This window comes from Ovis canadensis, chromosome X (assembly GCF_042477335.2).
Source record: "Ovis canadensis isolate MfBH-ARS-UI-01 breed Bighorn chromosome X, ARS-UI_OviCan_v2, whole genome shotgun sequence".
NCBI lineage: Eukaryota > Metazoa > Chordata > Mammalia > Artiodactyla > Bovidae > Ovis > Ovis canadensis.
Window position 1 is genome coordinate 49552607 of NC_091727.1, and position 27354 is coordinate 49579960.

Genomic DNA, 27354 nt, shown 5'->3' on the forward strand with positions numbered 1-27354 from the left:
GGAAGCAACCTAGATGTCTATCAGCAGACAAATGGATAAAAAAGCTGTGGTACATATACACAAAGGAGTATTACTCAGCCATTAAAAAGAATACATTTGAATCAGTTCTGATGAGATGGATGAACCTGGAGCCTATTATACAGAGTGATGTAAGCCAGAAAGAAAAACACCAATACAGTATACTGCTGCTGCTGCTGCTGCTAAGTCACTTCAGTTGTGTCTGACTCTTAACGACCCCATGGACTGCAGCCTACCAGGCTTTTCCATCCATGGGATTTTCCAGGCAAGAGTACTGGAGTGTGGTGCCATTGCCTTCTCCAAATACAGTATACTAATGCATAATGTGGAATTTAGAAAGACAGTAATGATAACCCTGTATGTGAGACAGCAAAAGAGACATAGATGTATAGAACATTCTTATGGACTCTGTGGGAGAGCTTGAGGTTGAGATGATTTGGGAGAATGGCTTTGAAACATGTGTAATATCATAGGTGCAACGAATCACCAGTCCAGGTTCAATGCATAATACAGGATGCTCAGTGCTGGTGCACTGGGATGACCCAGAGGGATGGTAAGGGGAGGAAGGTGGAAGGGGTTCAGGAAGAGGAACACGTGTACATCCGTGGCAGATTCATGTTGATGTATTGCAAAACCAGTACAGTATTGTAAAGTAATTCGCCTCCAATTAAAATAAATAGATTTATATTTAAAAAAAGAAACAATTACTGGGGACACTCCCAGGGTAGGGAAAAAAAATTGGTCAGAAGACCTGAATAGACATTTTCCCAAAGACAACATACAAATGGCTAACAGTCACATGAAAACCTGCTCAACATCATTAATTGTCAGAGAAATGCAAATCAAAACAAAATTGTGGTATAATCTCACACCTACCAGATGTCTATCATCAAAAGTCTACAAATAACAAATGATGGAGAAGATGTGGGGGAAAATGAACTTTTGTACATTGTTCGTGGGAATGCAAATTTGTGCAGCCACTATGGAAAACAGTATGGAGGTTTCTTAAAAAAAAACGGAAAATAAAAGTACAATATGTGCCAGCAATTCTGTTATAGTGTATATATATCCAGAAAAAAGTGAAAGCACTAATTTGAGCAGTTATGTGCACCTCAATGTTCATAGTAGCACTATTTAGAACAGCCAAGGACAAGTAAAGGATATACTGTATAACACAAGGAATTATGTCCATTATCTTGAAATAACCGACAATGGAGAGTAATCTACAAAATTACTGAATCAGTATGCTGTAACCCTGAAACTAACATAATATTTTAGATCAACTGTACTTCAATTTAAAAAAAAAAAAGAATTCTTGGAAAGATCTACCTGAAGTAATAGTGAATTTCCCATCATCAGAGGTTTTCCATCAGTGTCTGGATGACTACACGGCAGGGCTTTTGGGGAAGGACTCGAAGGATATGACAGAGGGTTGGACTAGATGCCTGTAACTTCAGTCTCAGTCCTGAGGTTTGAATCTGTGTGGATGTTACTGTTTCTAGTAATCATACTGGAAATAGTCAGCTTTATGTGAGGGAGAAGTTATACGGAGCAGTGGGGCCTGAGATTCTGAATTTATAACAAATTCCAAGTGAGGCCAATGCTATTGATTTAAGATCACACTTTGATCAGTAAGTTGTTAGCATGCATTCTCAACTAGGGTTTTATAGTCCTCAAACAGGTGAAAATTGCCTTTTAGGGAACTGAGGGGAAGATCTTAGCTGTTACACTGGCTTATGGACCTCTAAATGATCATAGATTTATGAATAGTCATACTGTAAAACTCTGTTATTAAAATTTCATGGGTGGAGGACTTCCCTGGCATTCCAGTGGTTAAGAATCCACCTTGCAATGGAGGGGACACAGGTTCCATACCTGGCCAAGGAACTAAGATCCTATATGCCATGGAGCAAATAAGCCTTCATGGCACAGCTAAAGAGCCCATGTGCTGCAACTACTGATGCCTGCACTCTGTAATCCATGCTCTCTGGATTCCATTTGCCACAGCCACTAAGTCCCCACCCCACAACTAGAGAGCCCATGTACCACAACAAAGGATCCTGCATGATGCAATGAAGATCCCATATGCCACAACTAAGACCTGATGCATCTTTAGTCTCACTGTGAAGCATGTAGGATCTTAGTTACCTGGCCAGGGATCAATCTTGTGACCTCTGCATTGGGAACATGGAGTTGTAACCACTAGACATTCGAAGAAGTAATATTAAAGCTTTCTAGATGCTTCTAATGTATAACTAATTTGGAGAACTATTGGTCTAGGGAGAAGACAGGAAGATAAGATGCAGAGATGAGAATAAAAGTTTGAAAGGCATGGGGGTGCGGTGGGAGTGGATTACTAGAAAAATGAAAGACATGTCTGCACCTTGGGCATACTCAACAGGCAGTATTTAAGGCTAACAGCCCTGGGAAGCTATCAAAGTAACTCTGTCCTGTTATTGTGGTAATAAAACATCCAAACAATAAGTTAAGACAAGAAGAGGATGGGAAAGTTGCATGGGGTGGCAAATAAGGGTGGAGTCTGCAATTAGACTGATAACAAATGATGCAGCATTTTACAAGAACAATTCTCCCAGTCTTTTCAACAAGTCATTTGTTGTTGTTTAGTCTCTAAGTCATGTCCAACTCATTATGGCCCCATGGTCTACAGGATGCCAGGCTCCCGTGTCAGTGGGATTCTCCAGGCAAGAATACTGGAGCGGGTTGTCATTTCAGTTCAGTTCCTTAGTTGTGTCCAATCTTTGTGATCCCGTGAAATGCAGCACGCCAGGCCTCCCTGTCCATCACCAACTCATGGAGTTCACCCAAACTCATGTCCATCGAGTCAATGATGCCATCCAACCATTTCATCCTCTGTTGTCCCCTTCTTCTCCTGCCCCCAATCACTCCCAACATCAGAGTCTTTTCCAATGAGTCAAATCTCATGAGGTGGCCAAAGTATTAGAGTTTCAGCTTTAGCATCAGTCCTTCCAAAGAACACCCAGGACTGATCTCCTTTAGAATGGACTGTTTGGATCTCCTTGCAGTCCAAGCGACTCTCAAGAATCTTCTCCAACACCGCAGTTCAAAAGCATCAATTTTTCGGTGCTCAGCTTTCTACATAGTCCAACTCTCACATCCATACATGACCACTGGAAAAACCATAGTCATGACTAGACGGACCTTTGTTGGCAAAATAATGTCTCTGCTTTTGAATATGCTATCTAGGTTGGTCATAACTTTCCTTCCAAGGAGTAAGCATCTTTTAATTTCATGGCTGCAATCAACATCTGCAGTGATTTTGGAGCCCCCAAAATAAAGTCTGTCACTGTTTCCACTGTTTCCCCATCTATTTGCCATGAAGTGATGGGGCCAGATGCCATGATCTTCGTTTTCTGAATGTTGAGCTTTAAGCCAACTTTTTCACTCTCCTCTTTCACTTTCATCAAGAGGCTTCTTAGTTCCTTTTCACTTTCTGCCATAAGGGTGGTGTCATCTGCATATCTGAGATTACTGATATTTCTCCCGGCAATCTTGATTCCAGCTTGTGCTTCTTCCAGCCCAGCATTTCTCATGATATACTCTTCACTTATAAGATGTACTGTGTACTTATAAGTTAAATAAGCAAGGTGACAATATACAGCCTTGATGTACTCCTTTTCCTATTTGGAACCAGTCTGTTGTTCCACGTCCAGTTCTAACTGTTGCTTCCTGACCTGCATATAGGTTTCTCAAGAGGCAGGTCAGGTGGTCTGGTATTCCCATCTTTTTCAGAATTTTCCACAGTTTATTTTTTTCCACACAGTCAAAGGCTTTGGCATAGTCAATAAAGCAGAAATACATATTTTTGTGGAACTCTCTTCCTTTTCTGTGATCCAGCAGATGTTGGCAATTTGATCTCTGGTTCCTCTGCCTTTTCTAAAACCAGCTTGAACATCAGGGAGTTCACAGTTCACGTATTGCTGAAGCCTGGCTTGGAGAAATTCATGTATTGCTGAAGCCTGGCTTGGAGAACTTTGAGCATTACTTTACTAGCGTGTGAGATGAGTGCAATTATGCAGTAGTTTGAAGATTCTTTGCCATTGCCTTTCTTTAAGATTGGAATGAAAACTGATCTTTGCCAGTCCTGTGGCCACTGCTGATTTTTCCAAATTTGCTGGCACATTGAGTGCAGCACTTTCACAGTATCATCTTCCAGGATTTGGAATAGCCCAGCTGGAATTCCATCACCTCCACTAACTTTGTTCGTAGTGATGCTTCCTAAGGCCCACTTGACTTCCCATTTCAGGATGTCTGGCTCTAGGTGAGTGATCACACCATCGTGATTATCTGGGTTGTGAAGCTCTTTTTTGTACAGTTCTTCTGTGCATTCTTGCCACCTCTTTTTAATATCTTTCTGCTTCTGTTAGGCCCATACCATTTCTGTCCTTTATCAAGCCTATCTTTGCATGAAATGTTCCCTTGGTATCTCTAATTTTCTTGAAGAGATCTCTAGTCTTTTCCATTCTGTTGTTTTCCTGTATTTCTTTGCATTGATCACTGAGGAAGGCTTTCTTATATCTTCTTGCCATTCTTTGGAACTCTGCATTCAGATGCTTATATCTTTCCTATTCTCCTTTGCTTTTCACCTCTCTTCTTTTCACAGCTATTTGTAAGGCCTCCCCAGGCAACCATTTTGCTTTTTTGCATTTCTTTTCCATGGGGATGGTCTTGATCCCTGTCTCCTGTACAATGTCATGAAGTTCCATCCATAGTTCATCAGGGACTCTATCAGATCTAGTCCCTTAAATCTATTTCATACTGTTCATGGGGTTCTCAAGGGGTTCATGGGGTTGCCATTTAGTGGCATGATTTAAAAAGGAGGGTGGAAATTAAAATACTTAAGAGGTCTAACAACCAAATGTATTGTATGGACTTTAATTAGATTTTGGTTCAAAATAGACATTTTGGAAGACCAATTTTAAAATCTTAATATGAACTATGTAATAAATATTAAGGAATTATGCTTAACTTTTCTGGGTACATATGTGAGAATATGTTCTAATTTTTTGAGATGTATTCTAAAAGAAGTGAAATGTCAGTATGCCTGTAGTTTCAAAGATTTCACAAAGAAAGGTGAAGGAAACTTGGAAATATATTCATAAATGCTATTTTTTTCTTTCTAATTTTTCTTTGTAAGTGTGTAGGAATGAAAGGGATTTCTGTGTATTAATTTGGTATCCTGCAACTTTACTAAATTCATTGATTAGTTCTAGTAGTATTTTGGTGGCATTTTGAGGGTTTTCTATTTATAGTATCATTTCATCTGCAAACAGTGAGAGTTTTAATTTATCATTTCCAATCTAGATTCATTTTATTTCTTTTTCTTCTCTGATTGCCATGGCTAGGACTTCCAAAAGTATATTGAACAATAGTGGTGAGAATGGGCACCCTTTTCTTGCTCCTGGTCTTAGAGGAAATGTTTTTAGTTTTTCACCATTGAGAATTATATTTGCTGTGGGTTTGTCATATATGACATTTATTATGTTGAGGTAGATTACTTCTATGCTGATTTTCTGGAGAGTATTTTGTTTTTATCTTAAATGGGTGTAGACTTTTGTCAAAAGCTTTCACTGTGTCTTTTGAGATGATCATATGCTTTTTCTCTTTCAGTTTGTCAGTATGGTGTATAGTATTGATTGATTTGTGTATATTGAAGATTTCTTGCATCCCTGGGATAAACCCCACTTGATCATGGTTTATGATCCTTTTAATGTGGTATTGGATTCTGTTTGCTAGAACTTTGTTGAGGATTTTAGCATCTATGTTCATCAGTGACATTGGCCTATCATTTCTTTTTCTTCTTGTTATTGTTGTTATATCTATGTCTGCTTTTGGTATCAGAATGATGATGGCCTAATAGAATGACTTTGGGAGTTTTCTTCTCTCTGAAATCATTTGGAAAAGTTTGAGCAGGATAGATGTTAGTTTTTCTTTGAAAGTTTGATAGAATTCACCTGTGAAGCCATCTGGCCTTGGGCTGCGTTTGTTGGAAGATTTTTGGTCACAGAAATATACAGCATGGGCAGACCAGGCATTCTGCTATGACCCAGAGGGGTTGGAGGGGAAGGAAGCTCAAGATGGAGAGGATATATATATATATATATATATATATATATATATATATAATTATGACTGATTTGCATTGCTGTAAGAGAGAAACCAACATGATATTGTAAACCAATTGTCCACCAATTAAAAAAAATAAAAATCGCATATACTCATTAACTACATTTAGCAGTTATACTATTTTTTTCTATTTTTAATGAAACAAGTTTACAAAATATTTTTTAGAAGATTCGTTGGAACCAGTTACTATAGTTAAAAGATAATTTCTGCCAGTTTCTTAGTTGTAAAATGACCTTGGGTAAGTCATTTCACCTCTCTGTGTCTCACTTTTTTTTCCCTCATCTGCCAAATGGAGATTGTTTGAGAGGGATTAAAAATCACTGCAGATGGTGATTGCAGCCATGAAATTAAAAGATGCTTACTCCTTGGAAGCAAAGTTATAACCAACCTAGATAGCATATTCAAAAGCAGAGACATTATTTTACCAACAAAGGTCCACCTAGTCAAGGCTATGGGTTTACCAATGGTCATATATGGATGTGTAAGTTGGACTGTGTAGAAAGCTGAGCACCGAAAAATTGATGCTTTTGAACTGCGGTGTTGGAGAAGACTCTTGAGAGTCGCTTGGACTGCAAGGAGGAGATCCAAACAGTCCATTCTAAAGGAGATCAGTCCTGGGTGTTCTTTGGAAGGACTGATGCTAAAGCTGAAACTCTAATACTTTGGCCACCCCATGCAAAGAGTTGACTCATTGGAAAAGACCCTAATGCTATGAGGGATTGGGGGCAGGAGAAGAAGGGGACAACAGAGGATGAGATGGCTGAACGGCATCATTGACTCGATGGACATGAATTTGGGTGAACTCCAGGAGTTAGTGATGGACAGGGAGACCTGGGGTCGCAAAGAGTCGGACATGACTGAGCGACCAAACTGAAATGAAGGAGTTGCTTAAGAGCTCATGGGGTCGCAGAGAGTCAGACATGACTGAGCGACCGAACTGAACTGAAGGAGTTGCTTAAGTGCTCAGAGTGGTGTCTAACACGTAGAAAGCATTCAGCAAAGCTCACTGTCATGTCTTCTCACTCAGCACAATGGAGAACTCCTGTTGGAGAACTCAGGATAACACATTCGAGGAGGTCCGGGCATCTGCTCCAAAACCAAGCTCTGTGCACAGATATCAGATATAAGGTAAGGGTAACCCCTCGAGTGAAATAAGACATTCAATCAAAGCTGTTTTCACTGTGTGTTGGGTCCTGAGTGGAATGCAGGGCTTGGAAAAAAGCCTTCTGTTGTCCTGAAGCTTTAAGTTAGGCCACCAGAGGGAGATGTTAAGAAAGGAGAACCTCTTTGTGATAATTAAGAAGTAACAAGAGATAAAATTGCAAAACTAAGCTGGGATCAGATTCTAGAGTGGAGATTTATATGTAAAATTAAGTTTGAAATGACCAGTTCTTTGAGAATCAACTTCGAAGTTCAATAAAGGGATTAACCATTCTTCCTGTGTCCCTCTTACCCTGGGGAATGATTTTGCATTCTGCAGAAGCACCTTTGAGTTCCCAGAAGCATAGATTCACCATTTATAGGACAATGTCTGTTTGTGGTCTGCTACTTCCAGAATTTCAGTCAGTCCAGGGCTCATATTGTGACCTCAAATTCAGTCAGAATCTTGAAGAGGAGTCATAGTTCTCAAAAGGAACCCATGCTTTTATTTTTTTCCCCAAGTACAATGCAAAGAAAATTTCTCTTTCAGGGATTACCAATTGTTTCCTCCTGATGCAGTTATCTGCTTCATTTGGAGGAATAGGATAGTGTGATAGAATCCCCAAAAGGTTAAGTAATTTGCTTCAGATCACATAAGTAGACAATTTAGTCAGGATGACAGATTTATAGACAAATAGTTGGAGATGACCTCAAAGACCTGTTGGTTCAATCTGCCCATCACACTCATTTAAGCCTTGAATCACTTCTACTGCAACCCTTACAAATGATTTCTTGTCTTTTCTCTATACTTTCAATGATAGAGAGCTTGCTTCTTTCTGAGACAGACCAATCCATCTCTGAACAACTCTACCATTAGACATTTAATTCTTCTGTTAAGCTGAACTTTACCTCCCTATGGCTTTCACTCATAGCCCTTAGCTTTATCACCTGGTATCATCCAGAGCCCATCTGCTCCCTCCTCCCATGATAGTCCTTTAAAGACTTAAAGACAGAGAACCTGTCTCCCTAATCTGTTCTCCAGAAATTAAAGAGATATTTTTTTCCTTCAAAAGTATGTCATGATCCTTATTAGAAGCCCCTTACCCAGACTGTTTAATCCCTTTTGGACGTAATCTGGTTTTCCCATGTTGCTACAAGGTCTCCTTACACCGAATCCTCTCACACTAAAAATCTATACCTATTAATATTTAGTTTCATGGGAAGAGATTTAAAAGTCAGGAGACCTAAGTCTTAGCCTCATCTCTATCACTGCATTACTGGGTAATTTCAGGTGGGCTCCTTCTCTTCTCTACTTTTCTCCAGTTATACAAAAAAAAAAAAAAAAAAAAAAGGAATAGACAGTATGAATTATGAATACTCTCCAAGCTAGAAAATTCCTTGAATCTAAATCAAAAGAGTAGACTTAGATGGAGAATGAAGACCTGGATTAATAGTAGGAATGACTGAGCAGAATAACTTTTCTCTTGTGCTCCAGCAAACCCCTTTATCTAGAAGTGGTTTGGAAATATGGAAAATGCTGGCCTGTGACTGTTTCAAAGACCTGGAATCCAGGTCTTTGAGGTGGGCTTAAAGGCCAGATGATGGCTAAAAATACAGAGCTGAAACTCCCAGATAAAAAGCCAAAGAAACCTGGAACATTCTAGATGAGGGCCTTCTTAGGCCATTCTAAAGAAGAAAAAGATTTATGAAAATGGATAGGGACTCAAACTGCAGTCTTCCATAGCCCAAAATGCTTCCTGATGGGAGCTTAGATCCAGCCCCAGAGCCTTAACAACATGTCCATTACACGTTAAAATGGTAAGAAATTCAGCCTCCAGGCTTGACCTTTTTGGATGATCAGTTCTACCTCTGCGTTTTTCTGTCTAAGCTCCTGGTATGGTAGAATGGCTGCATTCAGATGGAGCCTTGAGAAACTCCAAATGGCTGAATGCTTTTGCCAAACATGGCATAAAAATACTCCCCCTCCCCTCAGAATTTTGGTCCAGAGAAGATGGCATGGATCAGACAAGATGACATTCTCTCTGCTTCTCCCTCCTAAGGGAAACTACAAGCCCTAGAAATAATGACAAGAGGCAAGAAAGGAGAGCCCTGGAAGGTAGTAAGAAAAAGCTAACTGGTTTGAGACCCTAGACTTCGAGGAATATCCCAGGGGCAGGATGTCTTCCACTCATAAACTTGACAACTTAATACAAATAGACAATTCTTTGAAAGCCACAAGCTACTGAAACTCAGCCAAATGAAATAGGTAATCTTAATAGTTTTACAATCATTAAAGAAATTTATTAAAATCTTTGGAAAAATAAACTGCTTGGACTAGGGTGTTTCACTCAAGAATTCTACCAAACATTTACAGTATAATTAATACCAATTCATACTTCCCAATTCCAGGAGTTAGGAGAGGGAAGGGCAGCAAGGTAGAGGTGGCTATAAAAGGATAACAGAAGGAATCTATGGTGCTAAAATGGTAATATAATATATCCTTGTGGTGATGGAACAGTTCTCTGACTTAACTGTGGTGTTGGTCATACAAACCTACACGTGATAAAATTATTTGAGGCCAGATACACATAACACACAGAAACACACACAATGATTGCAAATAAAATTGGGAAATATGAATATGATCTGTGAGTTACATCAATGTCAATATCTTTGTTGTGATATTATCCTATAGGTTTGTAAAATGTTGCCATTAGGAAAAACAGGGCAAAATCTACAAAGAATCTGTATTATTTCTTGCAACTACATGTGAATCCACACAATTACCACAATACAAATTTCAAATTAAAAAAACTTTCTCCTCCTTGAGTCAATGGAGTAGATGATCAACAGCCATGACCCTGTTCTACTCTGTGCATTGCTTTTCTTCAAAGAGCAATGGAAGTAGCTCAACTGGAAGTGAAATTTAGCCCCTTCTCATCTCATTGCATGTCTTTGAGTAAGCCTCCTTCTGTCCCTTTCTGAGTCTTGTGCTCTCCTTTGATAATAGTACTAACATTTAACATATGCATAACTCTTCATGGTCTATGGAGCATTTTCTGTTATATCATATGCGCTTCATTCTGAAAGGTCGATAATTTTTCTTAATGGGTATGAGTAAACTGAAGCTCAAAGAGGTTAAATAACTTGTTAAAGGTCACATAGCTAGTCCAAGGCAGACTAGAAGCCAGCTCTTTCTAACTCTGCTGCTACAGCTGCTGAGTCACTTCAGTCGTGTCCGACTCTGTGAGACCCCATAGACAGCAGCCCACCAGGCTCCCCTGTCCCTGGGATTCTTCAGGCAAGAACACTGGAGTGGGTTGCCATTCCTTCTCCAATGCATGAAAGTGAAAAGTGAAAGTGAAGTCGCTCAGTCATGTCTGACCCTCAGCAACCCCATGGACTGCAGCCTACCAGGCTCCTCCATCCATGGGATTTTCCAGGCAAGAGTACTAGAGTGGGTTGCCATTGCCTTCTCTGCTTTCTAACTCTAAAAACTACTTTTTTCCCCTCTACACTACACTATCAAGTTTTGTCATGCATCTATCCTTTCATTAATTCATCCAACAAACATTCATTGGGAAGCCTTCTCTATGTGAAGCCTTTTGGTGGGCCACAGAGTTAGGGAGATAAGGTATGTCCCTTGCTTTTAAAGACCCTACACTTCACTGGTATGGGCTCCATTCTGAGCAGAGTCTTTCTGCCCCTCAGGTTGGGATCTCTTCTGCCCATGAGGGTTCTGGAGGCTTGAAGGGCACCTATACCAAAGTCTCCTTGGGAATCAGCCCTTGGTACCCCTGCCTGACATGAAAGTCCGCCAATGCTGGCCAGGGCTGAGTGCTAAAGTGTAGAGCTGGGAGAACTGACCTGGTGAGAAGAACACTGTTGGCTCTGCTGATACAGCAGATGGGACAAGAGGTAGGGGATGTGTGGGCTAAGAATGCCCCTAGAAGAAGCATAATTTGCCTGGAAATTTGCCACTGTGGCAAGGCATGAGGGTAGGGCTCCCACCATTGCCATATGCCAACTTCTGCCTCCACAGACTGGAGGGACTCCACAGACTGGAGAGACTCCTACCAGATCGAGTTGTCACAGTTGGTTACAACTGACTGACAGTTCCTGCTACCAAAGGCAACTCATGCATGCCCCAGTCTGAGTGAATAAGTGTGCCCCAAGCAGGGGTTGCTTTTTTCCCTCTTGCCTGGGCAGGGAACAAACACCTGACAGTGGTGCCCATGCAGAGGTGGGGTCAAAACCAAAGCTGGGCCCCAGGGGCAGTGAAACTAAGGAAGAACAAAAATCTTTCTATGTATCTGCCCAAGTCATGGGTTAAATCCCTGAGATCAGCTTGGTAAATCCTGTGTCTGTGGAATACCTGAATAAACCTGACCCTTTTCTACTCTGGCATTGCTTTTCTTTAAAGAGCAATGGAAGAAGCGCAACTGAAAGTCACATGATTCTAAATTTAGCTCCTTCCCATCTCACTGAAAGTCTTTGAGTAAGCCTCCTTCTGTTCCCACAACTGAGACTGGGCTACCCTTTGCAGCAATGAAATTAGGAGACAAATACTTGTAGGAATTAGGCCAGGTCAGTCTAAGCTGGCCCCACAGTGTTGACAGCAGGTCCCAAGATCTACCTAGAGGTACTGGAAGGCCTCCTGGGGAGTCAGAGATTGGTTCTTGCTCACTATGGGAGCAAGCACACTCTCAGCAGTGGCCCCAGGAAAATATTCTTAATTTTTTTGTTTCGTTTTGTTCAGTTATCGGTATTGTTACTTTTATTAACTTTTATCTTTAATTTTATTATGTTTAATAAATATTCATTTATGTTTATGAATTATTACTTTAATAAATAATAAGTTGAATATAGCTTAAAAAAGCATGGGACAAAAATAGGCAAAATTGAGCTTAATTTTAACCCACCACCTCATACCCATGTCTGGTCATGTCCCTTATTTTTCTTTTTTTTAAATTAATTTATTTTTTTATTTTTAATTGTAGGACAATTGCCTTACAAAATTGTGTTGGTTTCTACATGAATCAGCCATAAGTATTTATAGGTACCCTCGGTCTTGAATCTCTCTCCCACTCTGCACCCTATCCTACACCTCTAGATTATCACAGAGCACCAGGTTGAGCTCCCTTTTTATGAAGCAACTTCCTACTATCTGTATTTTACATATGGTGATCTATATGTTTCAATGCTATTCTCCCAATTCATCTCACCCTCTCCTTCCCCTGAATATACTTGTCTCTATGTCTAGGCCTCTATTCTTGCCCTGAAAATAGACTCACCAGTACACTTTCCTAGATTCAATATGTATATGTTAATATATAATATTTGTTTTTCTCCTTCTGAATTACTTCACTCTGTATAAGAGGCTCTAGGTTCATCTACCTAACTACAACTGACCCAAATGTGTTCCTTTCTATGGCTACATAACATACCATTGTATATATGTACCACAACTTCTTTATCCATCCATCTGTTGATGGACATCTAGGTTGCTTCTATGTCCTAACTATTGTAAATAGTGTTGTAATGAACATTGGGGGTACATGTGTTTTTTAGAATTTGTTTTTCTCAGGGCATATGCCCAGTAGTGGGATTGCTGGGTCATATGGGAATTTTATTCCTACTTTTTAAAGGATCTCCATACTGTTCTCCCTAGTGGCTATTTCAATTTACATTCCCACCAGCAATGCAAGAAGGTTTGCGTTTCTCCACATCCTCTCTAGCATTTATTGTTTGTAGATTTTTTTTACAAGTCCAAATAACAATTTTATTTTAGTCTACAGCACAATTTTTTACATACACTTTAGTGGTTTTGACAGTGGTACTTTTCAGCAGACTTCAAATGAATCGACAAAAGTTAATATACTTAAAATTAAATATACACAAAAAACAAGAGGCATCCAGATGTTCAGAACCATGCAGAAGGGATGGTCTGGTTGGTGTTTCCACTGGGTACCTTGCCTATTTGGGGTTGCAGAGAGTCGGACATGACTGAGCAACTATCACTTTCACCTATTTAAGAATTCATCAGCAAAAGGCAGTTCTTCTGTTCTTCATTCCCATATAATTTACCAAAGTCAGAGTTCTAAATGTACACACATACAAAATAAACCCTCCTTTAAGGCTACATCAGTACAAAATTTCAATGAACTGAATTCAATATACTGTCAAACTAACAATTCCAGTGATCATACCCAATCACTAGAAAACAGGCAATATCAGCACTGGATCTAAATGCAAGGTTATTTATTAAAACACCAACAGGAGATTAACCAAAAAGCAACTAATATGTTAATCTTATTTTTTTTCAATTTATTATTTTTTTTATTTTTTAAATTTTAATATCTTTAATTCTTACATGCGTTCCCAAACATGAACCCCCCTCCCACCTCCCTCCCCATAACATCTCTCTGGGTCATCCCCATGCACCAGCCCCAAGCATGCTGCAACCTGCGTCAGACATAGACTGGCGATTCAATTCTTACATGATAGTATACATGTTAGAATGTCATTCTCCCAAATCATCCCACCCTCTCCCTCTCCCTCTGAGTCCAAAGGTCCGTTATACACATCTGTGTCTCTTTCCCTGTCTTGCATACAGGGTCGTCATTACCATCTTTTCTAAATTCCATATATATGTGTTAGTATACTGTATTGGTGTTTTTCTTTCTGGCTTACTTCACTCTGTATAATCGGCTCCAGTTTCATCCATCTCATCAGAACTGATTCAAATGAATTCTTTTTTATGGCTGAGTAATACTCCATTGTGTATATGTACCACAGCTTTCTTATCCATTCATCTGCTGATGGACATCTAGGTTGTTTCCATGTCCTGGCTATTATAAACAGTGCTGCGATGAATATTGGGGTACATGTGTCTCTTTCAATTCTGGTTTCCTCAGTGTGTATGCCCAGCAGTGGGATTGCTGGGTCATAAGGTAGTTCTATTTGCAATATTTTTAAGGAATCTCCACACTATTCTCCATAGTGGCTGTATTAGTTTGCATTCCCACCAACAGTGTAGGAGGGTTCCCTTTTCTCCACACCCTCTCCAGCATTTATTCTTAATCTTAATATAAGACATTGAAGAAAAAACAAGAACAATATATTAAATATCACTCCACTGAGCCAGGCTATAACTGATGGACAACAGACACATGACTTTGTCAAACAGTGCTTTAAATACTTTTCTGTGATAAAAAGTGTATCAGGAGATGCAAAGGAAAGGTAGAAATGTGAATTTATCCATTTAGTTCCACAACTTAAAATGACTATCAAACTGATAATATAAAGCTAAGTGACAATAACTTAACCACTGGGCACCAGACAGGCATGACCACTGTTCACTGTAATTCATAACGCTCTTCAGGAGTGTTCCGTGGATGGCCAAGCCAGCAATTCTGTCTTAATATAGACTGGATACTTATCCTCTGTGGGAAAAGACCCTGAAGAAGACATGGCAAAGGCCTGGAGAAAAAGTTCAACCTTTTGAAAAAGTTAGTGATATCAAAATGCTTTTCTATCGCTGGGAAACCAAACTAGGTCAAATATGCGGCCCAAAGCAGCACAGAATTCAGAGTCAGAGGTTGGCAGGAAAGTTTTGGAAAACTTGCAGTTTTTAAAAATTGGCAATTTCTCCATGCTTAATAAAACTATCAGAGAAGAGGTATAATGTTTGTTCATTTGTGGAATGTTGACAGATTGCTGGAAAAATTCACATGAATGAAGAACCACACAGATGCACTTCAATGAAGTATTTTTTAAAAAATTTACAAAAAACTGAAGTTTCTATTTAAAAAATAACCACGTATGCCAAGATGAAACATGGTAAAAAGTAGTGTAAGTTCTAGTCATGATTCTTTAACAGCTAATGGGAAAGTGATAGAAATCATTTTCTCTTAAAAAGGAAGTTTTGTTATTGCACTGACTTTTACAATATGACCTAGTAATTTAGAAAAATCATGCAGTAAAATCTGTAAAATTAAAATACAAAATTCTGGTTTGTAAACATCAGTTGGCCAAGTCTCTCCAGAGTCCCTCATGATAGTGGAATGGAATGAATAATTAATTCACTACCTTATTTACTTGCTGTGAGGGGGAAAATTCCAGAACACAGCTTTCATACTTTCACAGTAATTATATTCAAAGATATAAAGAAAGTCAGTGCAGTTGTCTTTTCTTTCTCTGTGTAATTTTCAGCTCTTATCCCACTCCTAAGTGCCATAACTGAAATAATACTGGTTTGGAGACCTAGTACAGATTGGTCATAAATGTTGCATAAAGTCTGTAGGACTTCGGTAAAGATATTTCCAAATGGCATAGTAATGCACTGCAGCTGCCGTGGCCACAAACAGGTGCCAGATGGCATGGGCAAGTGGAATGATGCCATCGCTCTTGAAGAACACAACTCCCAGGCAATAAATTAAGCCCCCACAGGCAAGTTCCTGAAGTCCATCTGTGTTGTTCATTGATGTTACCACCAAGGCAGGAGAAAAGCCCATTGTGAGATAGAAAAAGAGCTCAATCACCTTATACTTTTCATGGTAGAGAAATACATAAATGGTTCCTCCAGCTGCCATGAGCCAGATAAACCAACGCATATGAGATGCCAGGGGTCCAAGTTCACGGAGATTTAACCATGGAGCGTAAGACGCAGCGATGAAGAAATAGATGACCATTCTATTGCACATGTGAAAGCAATGCTCCACTGTCCTTAAGTGGCTCTTTTTCCATGCTACAATGTGAAATACTGTGGAAACGATGAAGAGGGCACAGAGGCCCATTCCATAAATCCAAGGTGTTATCTTTTCCCAGCAGTCATCAGAGAGCTGGTGAAGGAGGGCACTACCCACAATGGCTAGAACAATGAGGAATGCATGTGTGTAACAGTTAGCAGCATGTTCGTAACAAGTCGGCTTGTAGCAGCCATTGGCAGGGGCCGGGTGGTTCATGAACCTCTGGGATAGACTCTGGAACTGCATCAATGCTCCTGCTTCTCTGCAGGGGCCTCGAGCTCTGTCTCGTCAGTGCCAGCATCCAAGCGTGTGGCCCGCAGGAGCTGGGGTGGCTCCGGGGGCCACCACGGGCCCGGCGGACCGCTGGACTGGGCAGCACAGACGGGGCCGGGCCGGGGGTCGGGGCCGGGGGTTGGGACCGGGCCAGAGCCAGACCGGGCGCCTGGGGGCGGGAGGGCGGCCCTTCTGTTTGTAGATTTTTTGATGATGACCATTGTGACTAGTGTGAAATTGTTATGCTCCGAGCCCGTATCTCCAAATCAACCGAGAGAGAGCAAGTCCACCACAGTACTGCAAATGCAAGAAGGGAGTTTGTTTATTTCTAGCGTGCTAGGGCCCAAGTCTCATCCCACACAAGGGAATCTGACAAGAGCCGTGAACAAAGGAGTATGGTGGCTTATATACAGGCAGTTCTTTGTCTCAGTTACAGGAGTAGCTGGCGTTACATGATTGGCCAGGCAGGATGAGCGCATATCCTGTCTCTTTTTGCTAAACATGACTCAGGTCCTAGAGACCGTCGTTTGGTCCTTAACATCCCCCCCTGTCCTTAGATCATATAGAGGAATCTTCCTCTCGGTCCTGAGACACAGTTTGATATTGTTGTCAAAGCACAAACAGCTGTACTGTATTTATGCGTTTTTTTATAAAGGCCACAAGTATATTGATAATACATGGGCTGAAGGTAAGCATTAGTAAAAGTACTAGCAGGGGTCCTAGCAAGGTGGAGATTAAGGTAGTCAGCCAAGGGGATTGTTGAAACCAAGATTTAAACCATCCCTGTTGAGCCTCACATTTTTGCTTACGTTGGGCTAGTCCTTTTCTCACTTTGACCATAGATTCTCTAACTATTTTTGTATGATCTGCATAGAAACAGCACTCTTCTCCTAGGGCAGCACAGAGTCCCCCTTGTTGCAGAAAGAGCAGATCTAATCCCCTCCTGTTTTGCAGAACTACCTCAGATAGAGAAGTTAGAGATGATTTTAAATGACTAGTAGATTGCTCTATACGGGTAATGTCTTCATCTATGGCCGCTCTCAGGGAGTTAAATCCTTGGCCTTTCAGGGACAGAGCTGTTATTCCGGTTCCAGCCCCGGCTATTTTAAGACCAAACATAGTTGCTATAGTTATGGCGGTAAGAGGTTCCCTCTTTATAAGTTCCTTTTGGAGGATTTAGAGTTAATTTTTGGGCCCAATAATCATATATTGCTTTCTCTGGTCGCTACAGAATCTTTGGCATGACAGCCACCATAACACAGAATTTTTCTTTGGGGTCAAAGATTGAGCTATGCAGGCATGGAGTTAGCCCCATGTGTGAACAGACCTACTATCCCCCCATTTGAGGTATTAACCATTTAGCTACAGGCAAATCATCAGGCTCGATGACATGCACACAAAGTGGAGACTTTGCTGGTAACACCGTGCCCATGCATAAGCCCTTTTCCCATACCTCTTTTATCGTCAGACCCACCTTTCGGTCCCCTCAGTGACACTGAGGAGGATCGGTGCTGTTGGCCAAGTCATAAGAGGCATTGAGGCCTACTGCTTCATAATAAGGGGGAATTAAGTTGTAACATAACCAACAAGATTTAGTTGCCTCAGGATGGGTCTGATTCAGGGTGGCATAAGCTGCCCTAATCAGCTTCATAGGGGATCTATTTCAGTGAGCGCTTCTGCTTCGGGACTCACTGCCAAAGATGTTGGCATGGAAGTCGTTAGGCGGGGGGTTACAGCCAGCTTTCTTACTTTGTTGGGCCCGATACTGTGTACAAGAATTGGCTCTAAGACCTGGCTCACTACTATAATCTCTTTTTCATCAACCCCAAACCCTCCTGATTCCCTCGTCTGTAGCCCCCAAGATAGGCCAGAGATCCAGGTCCCCTCTTTTTTGCTTTTTTCTGGATTGAACCTTATTTTGACTTGTGCATAATTGCAACCTTTACAGCTAAAAGTTGCATCTCCAAGGACCCTAGGGAGGGGCTTGGCGAACGAAAAATTAAGCAAATCTCGATTTCCTACTTTCCAGCGCAGAGGTCCATCATTAGAAGTAACACAATCCCAAGTTTTACAATAAGTGTCTTGTGCCCCTCCACAGGTCTTCCAGTCATGCCTGGGTGAGCCTGGGCATGCCCAGAACCCTTGTTCTCGGAGATAACCCCTAGGCCAAGGCACATTTACCATCGGCTTAAGGTCAAAGTACAAGTCTGGCCACCATGTGTTTGGTGGATGTATTGCGGTAGTGGAGTTTAGCACCTCTCATGTTAGTCCATTTTGCAGCTTCCAGGTGATTTTGACGGGTTGATGCGGGTTCACGCTGGCAACTCCGGAGCAGAGTAACTGGGTCATCCACAAGAGGGCCCAGCCGAGTTGTCCTGGTCCTGTTGGCGCCTTCAAAGCTTTAGCCTCAAGGGGTTGGACAGGTGCAGAGATGCTTCCCATTGTTTTTTAATGTCTTTTTGCTCTGCTGAAGCAGCTGGGTGTACGTGGTTGCAATGCACCCAAGGCCCGATACCGTCAACCTTTAGGGCAGTTGGGGTGGTAAGAAGAACAAGATAAGGACCCTTCCATTTGGTGCCTTTTGACCCATACCCAGTCTCCTGGGCCAATGTCATGTGAGGGAATAGTTCCCTTATTTTGACCCACATGTATTTTCTGGAGCAGTTTCCAGACACGAGAGTGCACCTTGCTTAAGGCCATCAAGGCCTCTTGGAGTTGCCCCAACGTGGGAGGCGGTAGTTTTTTCCCTTTAAATATTGGACATACAGGGGGAGGTCTCCCATACAGAATCTCAAACGGGGTCAGATTAAGTTGATAAGAAGTATTACGCGCATGGAAGAGGGTGAAGGGAAGGAGGGTCACCCAGTCCCCACCAGTCTCTATAGCCAATTTAGTTAAAGTTTCTTTTAGAGTCCGATTTATTTTTTTTTACTTGCCCTGAGCTCTGTGGACTGTATTCACAATGTAACTTTCATTTAGTCCCCAGGGCTAGGGCAAGGCTCTGAACTATTTGACTCACAAAAGCAGGTCTATTATCAGAGCCGATGGTCACTGGCAGGCCAAACCTGGGAACTATTTTTTCTAAAATCTTTTTTTGCCACTATCATCGTGGTTTTTCTCTTTGTAGGAAAAGCTTTTACCCACCTTGAGAAGGTATCTACCAACACTAACAAGTACCGGTAACCATACTTGCCTGGCCTTACCTCGGTGAAATCTATTTCCCAGTGTTGCCCTGGTCCTTTTCCCCGATTCCTCAGTCCTGCATGTTGTCCTTTTTCTGGCCTCATCTGTTGACACGCCTTACAAGCATGCACTATGTTCTTTACAGTTGTCTGGTGCCAGGGAAATCGCAGGCGCACAGTTTGAAAGAGCATCAGAGTCCTCTTTTTTTCCAGATGAGTAGACAAGTGCAAATGCTCACATAATTGTTGTCCCAACTGAGCAGGGAGTATCAAGTAGCCGTCTGAGTCTCGGTACCATCTATCTTTATCTTTTTGAAGGTCGGTGTGTTTTTGGATCCAAGCAAAGTCTGTGGATGAATACTCAGGGGTTGGGGGCAGAGTTCCCATACCTGGAGGTGGAAGTCCGATCGCCAACACAGGGGTGATGAAACCTTTATCAGCTACTTTTCGAGCTGCCAGGTCTGCGGCATGATTTCCTCGTGCCGTGGGGCTGTCACCCTTCTGATGTCCAGGTACGTGTACTATTGACACAGCCCGAGGCATCTGTACAGCCTCTAAAAGTCTACGGATTTCAGGCAAATTTTTAATTTTTTTTCCTTCAGCTGTCAAAAACCCCCATTCCTGATATATCGGGCCCTGAATGTGTACCGTGCCAAAAGCATAGCGACTTTCAGTGAAAATAGTTATTTTTTTTCCTTTGGCTTTCTCTAATGCTTGAATCAGGGCAATTAACTCTGCCTTTTGTGCTGAGGTATCCGGGGGAAGGGCCTTGGCCCATATCGTCTGTCCAGAGTTATCTACTACTGTGGCCCCCGCCCGTCTCTATCCATCTTTTACATAACTGCTGCCGTCTGTGAACCATTTTAGCTCACTGTTATCCAGTGGAGTATTGGTTAAGTCTTTTTGCATTGCTGTTACCCCTGCCAGTATCTCATTACAATCATGGAGGGGCTATTTTCCCCCGGATTGGGCAAAAGAGTGGCCAGATTTAGAGTGCAGGGCATTTGGAAATGAATCCGTGGGATGTCAAGCAGCAAGGCCTGGTAGTGCGTCAAGTGGGCATTAGAAATCCATTTACCTGGGGATTGCTTTAAAACTCTCTCTATGGCATGAGGAGTGTAGACCAAGAGTCTCTGTCTATAAGTCAGTTTATCAGCATCGTGGACTAAGAGCGCAGTGGCCGCGATGATACGGAGGCAAGGTGGCCATCCAGCTGCCACTGGGTCCAGTCTCTTGGAAAGGTAAGCTACAGGTCACTTCCATGGTCCCCATTTCTGTGTGATTACCCCTTTTTTTATCCCCCGCTTTTTATTTACAAATAATTGGAAAGGCTTAGATGGATCAGGGAGGGCAAGGGCAGGAGCTTTTAGCAAGGCTAGCCTGAGCTCTTGGAAGGCCTCTTTTATTGGCTCAGTCCATTTTCAGTCCTTGTTTTCTTTGGTCCCCTTATATAGGGGCCTGGCCTTTTTTGCAAACCCCAAGATCCATAACCGGCAATATCCCACCATTCCCAGAAATTTTTTCACTTGTCTAGGGTTAGCCGGCTCAGGGATCTGGAGGATGGTTTCTTTCATAGCCTGTGTTAGCCACCTCTGGCCCTGTTTTATCTTATAACCGAGGTATGTAACCTCTTGCTTGACAATCTGGGCCTTTTTGGCACTAGCCCGGTAACCTAAAGTCCCCAAGGTTTGGAGAAGGTCACCTGTTGCCTCTTGGCACTCTTTCTCTGTAGCCGCTGCCAGCATAAGGTCATCAACATATTGCAATAAAACAATGGTAGGGTGTTCAACCCGATACTCATGGAGGTCTTCATCCAGGGCCTCATTAAATAACGTGGGTGAGTTTTTGAAACCCTGCGGTAAGTGAGTCCGTGTCAGCTGCACAGGGGTCTGACCACCGTCTTCTTGCCATTCGAAGGCAAAGATCTCTTGGCTTGTGGGGGCAAGAGGCAAACTGAAAAAGGCATCTTTTAAATCTAAAACAGTGTACCAAATGTAGTTTGGAGGCAAGTTGCTTAGCAATGTATAAGGGTTAGGAGCCATAGGATGAATATCATTCACCCGTTTGTTGACTTCTCATAGATCTTGAACTGGCCTAAAATCAGTTCTCCCAGGCTTTTTTACAGGCAACAGGGGAGTGTTCCATGGGGACCAGCACCTTTTTAGGACCCCAGCGTCTATGAGGCATTGTATATGAGGAGTAATTCCTTGTCGAGCCTCTTGACTCATGGGATACTGTTGTACCCTCACCGGGGAAGCACTGGATTTCAGTTCCACAATGATAGGGGGCCTATGTTTGGCTAGTCCCATTCCTGCAGTTTCAGCCCAGGCCTGAGGGTATCTTTGAACCCATGGTTGTACTTCGGGGCTTATTGTCACTGGGGCCTCTGGCAAGTAGAGTCTGTATTCATCTTTTAATGCCAGAGACAAGACCTGAAGAGGATGTCCGATCCCATCTAAAACCGACACTTGTCTGTGGTTGAAATGAATTTGGGCATTTATTTTAGACAGTAAATCCCTTCCCAACAAGGGCGCTGGACACTCAGGTATCACCAGAAAAGAATGGGTTACCTGGTGGGCCCCCAAGTTCACATGTCTTTTTGTAGTCCATCCATATCGTTTAGTCCCGGTTGCTCCCTGTACCCAGCTACTTTTCTTAGACATCGGTCCATCTTTTTGGCTTAAGACTGAGTATTGGGCTCCCGTGTCCACCATGAAGCCAACTGGTTTCTCCTCCACATTTACAGTTACCTAGGACTCGGGGAGGGGCTTTGAGCCCTGACCCCGCTAGTCATTATCCGCACCCGCATAGAGGATATGACTGTCTGGAGAGGGAGTCTAGTTCTTGGGGTTCTGGGGCCCCTCTTTTAGATTTTTTTGGGGCATTTATCTTTCTAATGTCCAAACTCTTTACAAAACACGCATTGGTTTTTCTCAAGCTTACGCCTTGTCGGTTTTTTTTCAGTTTTTGAGTCCAATTTTTTTCTTTCTGGAACCTGTTTTTGTTTTCAACCCCAGCAAAAAATATCTGGGCCAGCTCTTTTTGATTTTTATGGTTTTCTTCAGCTCTAATTTTTTTTTCTTCTCTTTCAATGCGGTCCTCTCTCTCTTTTGGGGTCTCTCTATGATTAAAAACTCTCTCGGCTGCCCTCACTAGATCTTGCAAGGATTGTTCATTTAACCTCTCTATCTTTTGTAATTTTTTTTTTTAATATCAGGGGCTGCTTGATTTACAAATGCTAACATAACTGCCGCTCGTGACTCATCTGCCTGTGGGTCCATAGGGGTATACTGTCTAAAAGCTTCCATTATCCTTTCAAGGAAGGCTGCTGGGCTCTCATTTGGTTCCTGCCTCACTGAATTTATTTTGGCCAAATTAGTTGGCTTTCTGGCGGCCGCTCTAAGGCCAGCCATAAGAGTCTGATGGTATACCCGGAGACGCTCCCTACCTTTAGCACGTTCGAAGTCCCAGTTGGGTCACACCAAGGGGAATCCCTCCTCAATGAGGTTAGGCTGTATTGTGGGCCTCCCATCCACCCCTGGCACATTCTTCTGAGCTTCTGACAGGATCCGCTCGCACTCTTTTGTAGTGAAAAGCACCTGTAACAGTTGTTGACAATCATCCCAAGTGGGATTATGAGTAAAAAGGATAGACTCTAAAAGATCAATAAGACCCTGTGGTTTTTCAGAGAAGCAGGGAGTCTGGGTTTTCCAATTGTACAAATCACTAGTGGAAAAGGGCCAATACTGATATGTCCGCTCTCCACCCTCTTTGGCTGGTCCTGCCTGGACCGGAAATTCGTGAACAGTGGAAGAGGGGACTTCTGGGTCTTTTTCCACTACATTGGCCATTTCTCTTGTTTTTCCCCGAGTTTCCTGGGTGGGGCCCCCTTCTCTGGGATGAGCTGAAGGCTCGGTTCTCCTCCTGGCTTCTCCCGATGAAACCTGTGGAAGCAAGGGCGGATGTGGATCCGCATACGGGGGTGGGAACAATTCGGTCTCCAGTTCTATCCGATTAGGATACAGAGAAGATTCCTGGAATACCAGCTTTGGTTGATTTTCATCCTTTTTTTCTTCTTTTTCTTCGGAAGCCTTCATTACTAGCACCTGTGGGCTTGGCGAGGTTGGAGTTGGGGAAGAGGGACGGGGAGGTTTAGGAGGAGTGAGAACAAAGGGTTTAAGCCATTCCAGCAGGTTCCTCACTAGATCCTGCCAGACCAGAATGTAGGGAGTCTGATCTGGGTGCCCGGCAGGACTAGGAGTAAGCACCCTCTCTTTAACTGCCTGGATAATTTGGGGATTGAAGGTTCCCTCTTGTGGCCATCTGACGTCAAAGGTGGGCCACTCGACAGAACAGAAAGTCACCAGTTTGCTCTTCTTTACCAGTAACGAAAGATTCTGAGCTCTAGACTGTAAATCAGAGAAGTGGTTAATCATAAGAGATAAAGGAGTAGAAGTTGTTTGTCCCATGATCACAGAAAAGTACACTGGGAGCCAACAGAGCACACAAAGAGCAGCGCAGACACCACAAATAGACAAACAGATAACAAACACAAGGTGGCCACCGACAATGCACTCAATCTTACCTGCAGGATGTTTACAGAGCCAGCTGCCTCCCCAGCACGAAACCAGGCCCCGGCCTTACGCTGACTTAATCCAGTATCAGAGCCAGCTGCCTCCTCAGCATGAAACTAGGCCCCGGCCTTACGCTGACTTGCCTCTGCACTTTACAGCCAGATGCCTCCCCAGTAAGATACCAGGCTGCGGACTTAATCTGGGTTTTTGCAACGTTAGCACAGGTGCTCAGAGCTCTTATCTCCTAACGAGGTTACTCCCTTCTACCAGGAGAGTTGTCCTCCCCGGCGGGACAGAGATCCCGGACGAGCCCCCAGATGTTATGCTCTGAGCCCGTATCTCCAAACCGACCGAGAGAGAGCAAGTCCACCACAGTATTGCAAATGCAAGAAGGGAGTTTGTTTATTTCTAGCGCGCTAGGGCCCAAGTCTCATCCCACACAATGGAATCTGACAAGAGCCGTGAACAAAGGAGTATGGTGGCTTATATACAGGCAGTTCTTTGTCTCAGTTACAGGAGTAGCTGGCGTTACATGATTGGCCAGGCAGGATGAGCACATATCCTGTCTCTTTTTGCTAAACATGACTCAGGTCCTAGAGACCGTCATTTGGTCCCTAACAAAATGATACCTCAATGTAGTTTTGATTTTCATTTCTCTGATAATGAGTGATGTTGAGCATGTTTTCATGTATTTATTAGCCATCTGTATGTCTTCTTTGTATTATATGAATATTTGTTTAGGTCCTCTGTCCATTTCTTGATTAGGTTGTTTTTCTGATATTGACCTGCTTGAATAGCTTGTATATTATGTAGATTAATCCTTTGTCAGCTGCTTCATTTGCAATTATTTTCTCCCATTCTGAGGGCTGTCTTCTCATCTTGTTTATAGTTTCCTTTGCTGTGCAAAAGCTTTTAAGCTTGATTAGGTAAGGTAGCATTCATTTCTTTTTGTTCTTATTTCCATTATTCTAGGAGATGGGTCGAAGAAGGTCTTGATGCGATTTGGGTCAAAGGGTGTTCTAAGTTTTCCTCTATCAGTTTTATAGTTTTTGGCCTTACATTTAGGTCTTTAATCCTTTCTAATTTATTTTCATGTTTGGTGTTAGGAAGTTTTCTAATTCCATTCTTTTACAGGTAGCTGTTTACTTTTCCTAGCACCACTTATTGAAGAGATTATCTTTTCTCCATTGTATATTCTTGCATTCTTTTCCAAAGATATGGTACCAATAGATGAATGATTTTATCTAAGAGTTTTTTATCTTGTTCCATTGATCTGTTTTTGTACCAATACCATGCTATCTTTATTATTGTACTTTTGTAGTATAAAGTCATGATGGTTAATTCCTGAAGCTCCATATTTCTTTCTCAAGAAAGCTTTGGCTATTTGGGGTCTTTTATGCTTCCATACAAATTGTGATATCTTTGGTTCTAGTTTTGTGAAAATTCCAGTAGTAATTTGACTACTGCATTGACTCTATAGATTGCTTTGGGTAGGATAGTCATTTTCAGATTACTGATTCTTCTAATCCAAGAACATGATATATTTATAGTTTTTGTCTTTGATTTCTTTCATCAGTCTCTTGTAGTTTCCTGCATACGGGTATTTTGTCTCCTTAGATTGGTTTATTTCTATGTATTTTATTCTTTTGTGGCAATGGTGAATGGGATTGCTTCCTTGATTTCTATTTTTTTTTTCCATTTTTATTGTATAGGAAGGCAAGATATTTCTCTGTTTATTTTGTATCTTGTGACTAAATTCATTGATTATATTCATTAATTTTCTGATGATATCTTAATTTTCAATGTATAATATTGGGATTCCCAGGTGGTCATTGGTAAAGAATATGCCTGTCAATGCAGGAGCTGCAGGATATGTGCATTCAATCTCTGGACTGACGAGATTCCCTGAAGAAGAAAATGGCAACCCACTCCGGTATTCTTGCCAGGATAATCCCATGGACAGAACAGTCTGGTGGGCTACAGACCAGAAGTTCGCAAAGAGTCACACACGACTGAGCAACTAAGCACACACGCATGTGCATGCACAAATTTACAGTATCACATCATTTGCAAACACTGAGAGTTTTACTTCTTCTTTCCCAATCTGGATTTCTTTTATCACCTTTTCTTCTCTAGGACAACTAAAGCTATGTTGATTAATAGCAATGAGAGTGGGCACCCTTGGCTTATTCCTGATCTTAGAGGAAATGCTATCAGTATTTCACCATTGAGAATAATGTTTGCTGTGGATTTGTCATATACAGCCTATATTACAATGAGGTAGGTTTCTGCTATATCCATATTCTGAGGAGTTTTTGCATAAATGGATGTTGAATTTTGTCAAAAGCTTTCTCTGCATCCATTCAATGGATTATATGGTATTTATCTTTCAATGTGTTAATATGGTCCATCACATTGATTGATTTGCATATATTGAAGAATCATTGCATCTCTGGGATAAACCTCATTTGATCACTGTGTGAGATCCTGTTAATGTGTTGTTGGATAATGTTTGCAAGAATTTTGTTGAGTTTTGCATCTATATTTTTTGGTGATATTGGTATGTAATTTTGTTTTTTTGTGCAATCTTTATCTGGTTTTGGTATCAGGGTGATGGCCTCATAGAATGAGTTTGGAAATGTTCCTTCATCTGCAATTTTTTAAAAGAGTCTTAGAAGGATAGGCTTCAGTTCAGTTCAGTCAGTCAGTCAAGTCTGACTCTTTGTGACCCCATGGAGTGCAGCATGCCAGGCTTCATTTTCCATCACCAACTCCCGGAGCTTACTCAAACTCATATCCATCAAGTCAGTGATACCATCCAACCATCTCATCCTCTGTCAGCCCCTTCTCCTTCTGCTTTCAATCTTTCCCAGCATCAGGGTCTTTTCAAGGGAGTCAGTTCTTTGCATCAGGTGGCCAAAGTATTGGAATTTCAGCTTCAGCATCAGTCCTTCCAATGAATATTCAGGACTGATTTCCTTTAGAATGGACTGGTTGGATCTCCTTGCAATCCAAGACATTCTCAAGATTCTTCTCCAACACCACAGTTCAAGAGCATCAGTTTTTCGGAACTCAGTTTTCTTTATAGTCTAACTCTCATATCCATATGTGACTATTAGAAAAACCAGAGTTTTGACTAGATGAACCTTTGTTGGCAAAGTAATATCTCTGCTTTCTAATATGCTGTCTAGGTTGATCATAGCTTTCCTTTCAAGGAGCAAATGTCTTTTAATTTCATGGCTGCAGTCACCC

At 41.8% G+C, this 27354-nt stretch overlaps 1 pseudogene; it reads right to left on the bottom strand.

Moving 5' to 3' along the window:
- Positions 1-15516: 15516 nt before the first annotated feature.
- Positions 15517-16319, bottom strand: LOC138930992 (monocyte to macrophage differentiation factor pseudogene; annotated as a pseudogene).
- Between the last annotated feature and the right edge of the window lie 11035 nt (positions 16320-27354).